At 44.5% G+C, this 9568-nt stretch overlaps 1 pseudogene; it reads right to left on the bottom strand.

Moving 5' to 3' along the window:
- Window positions 1–4039: 4039 nt before the first annotated feature.
- On the bottom strand, window positions 4040–8390 carry LOC148141524 (uncharacterized; annotated as a pseudogene).
- Window positions 8391–9568: the final 1178 nt, after the last annotated feature.

Here is a 9568-nt window from a genome sequence, read left to right on the forward strand (position 1 = left end):
TGTGCTCACACTTGATGCCTTTCTAAATGAAAAACCTTTTATCTTTTCATGGCCTATATCGCTTGATTCCCTTCCAATTCAAGAAGTTGCTATTGAATCCACCTCCACCATTACCTTAGGAAGCACATTCCAGGCGCTTATCAACATGTGTGTAAAAAAGCTGTCTCACATCTCCTTTAAACTTTCCCTTCTTATGTTAAAACTATGTCCCCTTGTAATTGAGATTAGTATCCTGGGAAACAGGCTCTGACTATCCATTCTGTCCATGCCTCTCAGAATTTTTTCAACTTCTTTCAAGTCCCCCCCTCATTCATCAGTGTTCAAGTGAAAACACAAGTTTGTCTGATCTCTCCTCATTGCCAATACCTTCCAAACCAGCCAACATCCTGGTAAACCAAAGCCTCCACGTCTTCGTGGTAGTGTGGTGATCAGAAATATACACAACATTCACACAAAGTACACAAGACTCGACAGGAATTATGTTGATTCCATAATTCTCAGCCCTGAATTGAATGGTGTGTTTGGTGATTCTAGTGTACAACAAAGAGGCAGAGACATTTGTCAGAGTCTGGAATCATGATGTCATATTTGGAAAGGATGGTAGATATCCTTCCCCAAAAGGGCCTGAATGAACCGGAATTTCTACAACAACGGATTGTTGCTATTACTGACTGTAATTGAATTCAAAACCCACCAGCTGTTCTTCTGGGGGCGGGGGGGTGGGGGAGTGTGGGGGGCGGAAGGAGGTGGTGAAGTGAGGGTATTTGAACCCACAGTCGAAGCCTGGGGTGAAAGCCTGGGGCTCTGATTGCAAGTGTAGTGATATTACCAAAATCCCACTGACTCTCCTGAAGTCAGCACCTTTCAGGGAGAACACTCAACATTTCTGGTCAAATTATTTGTGGCTGAAAGAGAAAAGGAACAGTTGAATCTGGATATAACAAAGGTGCAGATGATGGTTTATTCAGCAGCTAGACTGAGACAAAATGGGAGACTTGAGATATTGCGGAGTTAGTCGTGAACAGGATTGGTGCTGGAGAGAATATGGAAATAGATATTAGCTTAGATCCGAAGTGCTTGTTGGAGTTATAAGCAGTTTGATTCCACTTCAGATATTGGCATTAAAATTGTTTGGTAAGGAATTGAGCTTGTGGACAGAATTCATGGCAACGGCTTCCTTTTCTTCAGTATTTAAATTTTGGGTCAGTAAGTTAGTTCAACAAGGTTCTTATTGAATTCATAGTCAGATAGAAAGACTTACTAGGAATAATAGTGAGGAGAGGATAGAAATCAGCTTGAACCAGCAAAGCAGACTTAAGATCCACCCAATCTTGAGGAAGATTGTAACGACCCAAATATAAACATTCCAGTCTATTGTTCTCATATCCTGGTCCATTGTTGGAACATTCCAGTGTATTGTTCTCAGACTCTGATCTCTTTTCTCCCTTACTCTTGAACGGTTGATCCTGGTTATTGCTGAAGGTGAAGTTCCGACTGATACAATGTGATAACAATGTAAGACCCCTTATTAATAGGAAGTAAACCTGTTAGTGAAATAATTTGATGCATGGAGACTGACATTAACTACAATCACTGAACGAGCAGGTTCACTTAACCCCCATTCAAACCAATTTGTTTTATACCGTGGTAAATTAATACATTTGCTCAGTCTGGATGGGATGTCTGAGTGTTTCTGAGGTTTGGACACAACAGCAAAGTGATTATTCTTAACTATTTAATGCTCCATAAATATGGAATTGTGGTCAGAGGACTGAAGAGTTTTCAATTACCATGTCGCTACATAAGAGAAGAGACAAACCCTGTAATAAAGAACAGCCAATATAATATAACTAAAATATTGAGGATACTTCCAGAGGCTACCATTTGGGGAGAATAATTTGTTCCTCAGAAACATTGGATTTACAAGAAACAACTAGAATAGAGATGCAAATGGAAAACACATGTATGGACATGTACGGAAAGGTCAGTTTATTAAGCTAGTGTCAGAGCAGGTCAATGAAGATGGTGCTGTAGATTTTACCAACTAAAATACAATCAAGGGTCATTTAATAGACAATTTCAGAAAGCTGAGTTAGAAGAAGAGTGTAAATATCCCACAACAATGGCTGACAAAGATAGTTCCACATGGTAGCAGATGTAAAGAAAAAACATGCATTTCTCTTGAGCTCAGTTAAAATGATTGACTCATTCACTAAACATCTTCACTTCCCCAGCTGCATCTCCTCTTTAAGATGGTCCTCCAAATCTACTTGTTTAAAATTTTTAACGTGACAATTCCTTCCAAGTCTGAGTATCAACAAGGTTTAATTTGCTATCATAAGATTGTTGGTGTGTATCTTGTTGCCTCGAACCACTGCGATCCTGTGGCACTGAGAGATTGTAGTATTGTGGGTGAGATCAATTATTCCAGTCATAGTGCTGTGTCAGGATAATTTGTTGCAGCAGCATGATGTCAAATGCCTAGGGTATTTGCGATTTATTCCTAATGTTTATATCGGTGTAATAATGAGGCATACTTACTGTTGTGGAAATAAATTCGACTCGTCTCAAACGTTAGCAAGAGCAAATAAAAAGCTTTACTGAAACCTCTACAGGGGTAAATACACTTGGCAAAATACTGCATGGAGGGGCTGAACAGCTTTCACATATGCCTTTTAAACATTTCACTTTTCCTTATCACACACTCAAGGATAAGAATTGGGAACATTAGGCTGTTGATATGAAGTTTATGTTTTCTCTGACTCTTGCTGAGTTTGACTGTTTTGCATGCCCTGCAAGGCCAAGTTGTCTGCTTGCAGAATCCAGCAAAGTCAGGTTGTCTACTTACAATTTTAGCAAAGTGTTAGTTTTAGCCGAGTGTTAGATTTAGCAAATGTTTCAGATTTCACAGTAAATGTTAATTTTGTTAATTTTCAATTACATTCCACCCCGCCCCCCCCCCCCCCTTTTTTGCCATTTTATGACAACAAGGGAAAAAAAAGAGCCAGATTTTAAAAAACGTACAGAGCTAGATAGCTAGACATCGGCGATCTTAACAGCTATCTGTGTTGTGAGGAGCATTTGAAACGGTCCCAGCCACCTCTCCACCTTCCAGTTTTTCCTCCTGAAGTCTTTCACCACTATCCAGTCTCCAGGTTCTAGATCGTGCAGCTTCCCTTCTACTCGTTGGGATAGTGCTGCTTTTACTTGATTCTGTGTTTGAGACAAAAGTGTAGAGAGTTTTATACAGTAACACAACATCTCATCGTCACAGTGGTCTGTTATCTGTCTTATCTTAGGTCTTGGGCCAATCCCTGTGTTGGATGGTGTACCAAACAAAATCTTAAACTGGATAAGATTAGCTCTTCCTCTCCTCCTCGAACTCATATACATCAGCACAATGAGGAGTGCCTTTGTTCATGTCACCCCTAGTTTCTCACAATATTTTGTCAATTTATTTTTTAGGGTAGCATTTTCTCTTTCCACTGCCCCACCACTTGCTGGGTGGTCGGCACAGTGTTGGCTCATATTTATTCCTAAATAATCACTGATCTGCTGTAAGGCATTATTGGCCAATGGTGTCCCATTGTCGCTCCTAAGCCTTTCAGGGATGCCCCATCTTGGAATTATCTCAGTTGGCAAAGCTTTGGCTACTGCACTGGCATCCTGTTTAGAAGTGGGGAACGCTTCCAACCATTTGGAAAACATATCCACTATTACCAGACAATATCTTTTCCCTTCGCTGGGCGTAGTTCAATGAAATCCATCTGTAAATGTTCAAAAGGTTTTTGGAGTTGGGGGTGTACTGCCTGACTCATCTGTATTCCCCTCCCCACATTAATAGTAGCACAGATAACACAAGGCTCACAATATTTCTGGGAGTAATGAGTAAATCCCAAAGTGTACCAGTGTGCCAAAATACTGTTGTACGTCCCCCCTTTTGACACATGGTCCTTACCGTGTGTCAGTTTGGCATAGAATGGAAATAATGATGGTGGTAGACAGGGTTTACCATTGGAGCCACACCATACTCCTTCCCTCACGCTGCATCCTGCTTTCGTCCACTCACGCTTTTCTCCCGGTGTGGCCTGTGACTGTAACTCCCGTACATCTGTTGTTTGGGTACAAATTTTTATCATACACATGTTAATCTACTCAGATGGCGGCTGCTGGGATGCTGCTTTTGCTGCTGAGTCTGCCCTTGCATTGCCTTGGGAAATAAGATCATTATTTTCTCTGTGAGCTTCACACTTACACACAGCGATTGATTTAGACAACAGGACCCGCTTCCAGGAGGTCGGAAATCAGGTCGCGGTGTGTGATGGGCTTTCCGTGGAGATCAAGAAGCCCCTGTGTTTTCACAGGGTTCCAAAATCATGTACAACCCCGAATGCATATCTGCTATCGGTGTAAATATTCACTGTCCTTCCCTCAGCCAATTTACAGGCCTCAGTCAAGGTAATCAGCTCCGCTGCTGGCGCTGACAGATGAGAAGGGAGTGATCCCACTTTTACTACCTCATAGATAGTCACTACAGCATACCCAACACAATTCTGGCCTGTCTCCTTGCTCCTGAATGCTGACCCATGCACAAAAAATTCCATATCTGGATTCTGAAATGGTGAATCCTGCAAATCTGGTCTGTGGCTGCAAATGTCATTAGTTACAGCAACACAGTCCGTGTGGGTCTCCATCTCCTTCTTTGGGGAGAAGGTTAGCAGGGTTAAGGACATTACATCGCTTTATTTTAATGTTAGGCATCTCCAATAACACAGTATTGTATCGGAGCCAACGTTCTGCTGACATGTGCGGTCTTTTTCTCGGAAAGTAGTAAGGATACTGCTTGTGGGACCAGAAGGGTTAATTCATCGTAGCCGCCTATATCCCTGGTTGCTACAACAGCCTTTTCAGCTGCAGCCACAGCTCACAGGCATTGAGGCAATCCTGCTGCTACAGGGTCTAGTTTAGCTGAAAAATATGCTACCGGCCTCAATCTTCCCCCATGATGCTGCATCAGCACAGATGTCATGCAGTCACGCTTCTCATCTACCGTATGTACAAAAGGCTTGTTTGGGTTCGGAATTCCCAGCGTAGGTGTAGTTTGGAGCGCCCTTTTAAATTCAAAAAAGGCACTCTCGGCTTCTGGGGCCCACTGTAACGGACTCTGGTTCTGCAACCCTTTGCCATGGGCTCTGTCACTTAGGGGCGCCTCAAGGGTTGCGTAATGTGCGATAAACATCCTACAGTAGGAGCACATGGCCAAAAAGGAGAGCAATTGTCTATTCGTATGAGGCTTTGGAATTTGCTGGATTGCTTGAACTCTGTCTGGACCAATAGCCTTCCCTTATTCAGATATTAGGTGACCTAAGAACTTCAACTGTTGTTGCACAAATTCTAGCTTTGCGATAGTGGCTTTGTGCCCTTCCAGCGCTAGATGGCAGAGCAACGCAAGGGTCTCCTTCCACATTGTTCCTTTGTTGGTGCCGATATCAAGCAATCATCTACATACTGCAGAAACACTGACCCCAGGGTTTGAACAAGAGCCTCCAGACTCCTGCGCAGCGCCCCATTACATATGGTGGGGGACTCACAGTAACCTCACGTGAAGGTATATCATTACCCTTTGAATGAAAAAACGAACCACAATTGATTATCTGGGTGCACCGGTATGCTAAAGAAGGTATTTGCTAAATACACAACAGAGAACCATTTCCTGTCCGGTGGAATTTGAGCCAGTCCAGGGGTTGGGAACATTTGGGGCATGTGGAACAACAGCGTTATTTCTGCCTGCAGGTCTTGAACAAATCTCCATTCCTCCGGTTCACCAGGAATGTTTGCCTGTTTGACTGGATAAATGGGGGTTCTCACCGGTGAATTTTCACAGGGGATTATCACTCCAGCCTTTAGGAGGGATTCAAAGACTGGAGTAATTCTTTTTGTGGCCTCGGGTTTTAACAGGTATTGTGCTCTGCAAGGACGATACTCAGACTTCGGGGTTATCCGTTAGGGTTAACAGCCCCGTATGAGCCCTACATTATGATTGTCCTTTGTCCAAAACTCAGTCGGGACCATTTTTAATTTTGGGTCCGTGACTTCTAACTTAGGGAAACGTTAGGCTACACTCCTTGGCTTCTCAGGGCTAGCGGGGGTTACCTGGACTGTCCTATCTGCCTGAGTTAGCCAGCTTAGTTTCTTCTTATATGTCCGCATATCTGCATTTAACCAGATACCCACTTCGTCCCTCGAGCGCCAACCTTTTGTTCTTTGTGCCTTTAGCACCCATGCTCCCAAATCCTGCCAACTGTTACTGGACACCTTCGCCAGTGACACGTCAGAGCAGAGCCTTCCACATCAAAAAGATAGGGTCTAGTTGACCGTCACAGATACTTTGGATAAGTTCATACTGACCGCACATCTGTGATCACTCCATTAAAATTCACACAATAACAGCTAATCTTGTTTTAACCAATCTCCTGAACCAATCCTTCTCATATGGTTCGTCAGGGCCATCACGGTGTATGTGTGCTGTGCAGTGCACCATGTCTCCAGCAAGAAATTCGGTGTTAGTAGGATTAACATGGTTGCTTGCTTCCAGGGTGAGTGAATCGCTCACTGAACGTATCGCTCTCTGGCTTAATCGCCACTTATACACATACATCAGGGGTCGTGGGTCATATTTTACAGCCTGCAATCTTCCTTTGAATTACCTGCAACCCCGTGGGAGTACTGACCAAATCCTACCCCAGTGTCCCTATGAAATCCCGACACATCAGATTTAAAGGACAAAATTCCGATTACAAGAAGGAAAATTGGAATGTTTCCCTGTTACTAGTTTTGCATAGTAGAGGTGCAGAAAATCTCTCCCGCATCATGACTCCGGATGCATCCATTGTGTTCAGGAACCTTTCACTCATCTTTATTTGTGTCGATTGTCTAAACTGGCTTAATTTAAGGACTGAGTGTGTTGCCCCTGTAGCTACCAAAAAGGTAACTGATGTACCTTCCACATATAACATAGTGGTGGGCATCGAATGATATGCATCATTGTGATATTGGATGTACTGTCCACAATTCGAAATCTCAGTGCTGAACATTGAGGTGTGATATGTTGCAGTGCGCGAAAGGTTAGTAGAAGAGATGAGCATAAGTGAATCTTCATTGTCAAGTGTAAGGGAAAGAGGCTTACCTGTACCTTGTGGGCTGTGCACCTCCACCTCAGCCTTCCCCTGACAGTCACCCTGCTGTCCCGCCTCCAAAACCGAGTGAGGCTGTCTGTGTGGGCACTGCCTCATCCAGTGGTCCATTGCTCTGCAAACAAAGCACCCGCCAGATCTACCTCTATCAGCGCCTTTTTTGCGACCTCTTCCTCTTCCGCGACCTCCCCCTCTGCCTCTCTCTCTTCCTGCAGTACCTCCCTCCAACAGCTGGGTGACCATTTGCATCAGAGTAAGCTGAGCTTTATGTGTTTGCTGTTCCATCTTTAGTTTCCGCTTATCCTTCTCTTGGGTAAGCAATATTTCAGCATGTATCGCATGTTGTTCTATCAAATTCAGCTTTCCCGTGTCCCAGGTAATAAATGTGTCTTTTACCTTTTTCGCTATTTCTTCCTTCATTCCAATGATGAAGCTGTTCCTCAGATGTGCCTCATACAGTGTGATTTCTGCCGTCGTTATGTCCTCATGTCGTCTCAGTGCACTGTGTGCGTTATGGACTTCAGTGAGGTGCGTAAGGTACTGGGACACTCTCTCACATTCCCATTGTTTTCACATTGCTGTTTTGGTCATATCCATTCGCACTGGGAATGCCTCCCTACAGGCGGTTGCCAGCGCTGCAACAAAAGCATTAAAGTCTCCTTTCTCTTCCCCTTGCGGGTTGGCTGCTCTGACATGGACGTTTGCAGCTGGCCAGGTATACTTGTGTTTGGTGACATTGGCACCTGGTTTTCATCCCAGGAGACGTCTCATCTCATGTGACATGGGACAGAACTCAGTACAGAACTTTGTCACTTCTTATTAGCTCCAACCTCGCGTGGGTCAGGCAACTGCCCACAGGCACTTCCAGATCGCTCATGGTCAATGGCTGGTGGGCCAACACTGGGCGCCCTTCTGGACCTGCAACATCAACCATTGGGGCTTGCAGAACGACCTGGTTAGATGATCGTAGGCCAGTACCCCCACGGATTCATCATCCGTCGGGGGGTGATCACGGACAGGCCTTGGATGCCTTTCCATCTTGGAGTGGTCGTCCTTTTTTTGGCCTTCTTGCTTCGGTCTGTTGCGGGTATGGTGTGCTATCGGTGATCTAGCAGGCCCTGAGGCGGTGGCCGCTGACGTGGAACTTTCACCAGGCAGATCTCGTAGGGGGGGCGGCAGGTCTCGGAGGGCAGTCATCAAGGTCAGGGTCTGAAACAGATTTCAGACACTGTACAGCTTCGTTAGGTTGTTTCCCGCATGTGCACTGGTGTTTGTACGTGTATTTGGTCTGTCCTTTACTTGAGATTTCCTTTCTCTGATATCAGCCTCAGCCTTCCACGTACAAGAAGCACTCCAATTCATAGGTTCGATCTTTCCGTCCCTTTTCTCTTTCTCTCTCTCCTCCTACCTCAACCTTAATATTTCCAGCTGTCTTTTACTAAAACATTTTGGTTGACTATTCCAAATTTTGTGTGGACTCTCCCTTTGTTTGCTCTTGCCAGAACCCATTTTTAGTTTAACTGGAAAAGTATTCATCTCTCTCTCTCTCTCTCTCTCTCTCTCTCTGTCTCTCGCTCTAGTGGTACAGTTATCTATTCCCTTTTGACTTACTTTTACCTCTGGAGGTCCCCTCTCACACTGGGCACGTCCGCCTCAAGGCCTTGGTTTTCGTAAACCAAGAAACCACGTACCTGGTACGTCTTAGGCGAGTCCAACTCAGCCAGTAGTGGTTCCAAGTCTAAAGCCAGCCTTAACCTTGCTGTCTCTTAAACACTCTTGAGACAGCAATCCCCTTCCCTTGGGGTTTTACTCTAATACCACGTGAGAGTTCACTGAACCCTTTTCCTGCTGTATTTATTCTCTTAAAATGACTCTCTATGTAGGATTACGTAAACCACGACTATTACCCAACCTTAATTGATTTGAAATCCCGGCGCTAGGGCAATCCACAGATTTCCAGTCCTCTCACGCAAAAGGTCCAATTCAGCACTCGAGATGAAGTGAAAGACCTTCAAGGTGCTGGCACCTGCGCTTCCTGGGAATCTTCAGAATCTCATCCAGTCGCGGGGTCCCGGGTCGAGCCCCCAAGTTTAGTGTCAGAGAAATTAAATTGACTTGAAATAATAATTAGCAAGATGAAAACAAGGGTCTGTATTAAACATTTTACAAGATTGACCCATTACACTAAGTCAGATGCCTCAATGCAATGAGTACCCAAACATTTACACAGACACCTGCCTTATAGCGTTCCTTATCACACTCTCAAGGGCACAGACTGGGGAAACTCAAGTTGTTATCCTCTCATCCCCTGGTGCTGGACATAACAGTTATTCAGCTTTCGCTGAGTTCGACTTTCGCAAGGGCGAGTTGAATGC

Source organism: Chiloscyllium plagiosum, unplaced genomic scaffold, assembly GCF_037043375.1.
Source record: "Chiloscyllium plagiosum isolate Xiang-an unplaced genomic scaffold, Cpla_swu_hap1 HiC_scaffold_33, whole genome shotgun sequence".
NCBI lineage: Eukaryota > Metazoa > Chordata > Chondrichthyes > Orectolobiformes > Hemiscylliidae > Chiloscyllium > Chiloscyllium plagiosum.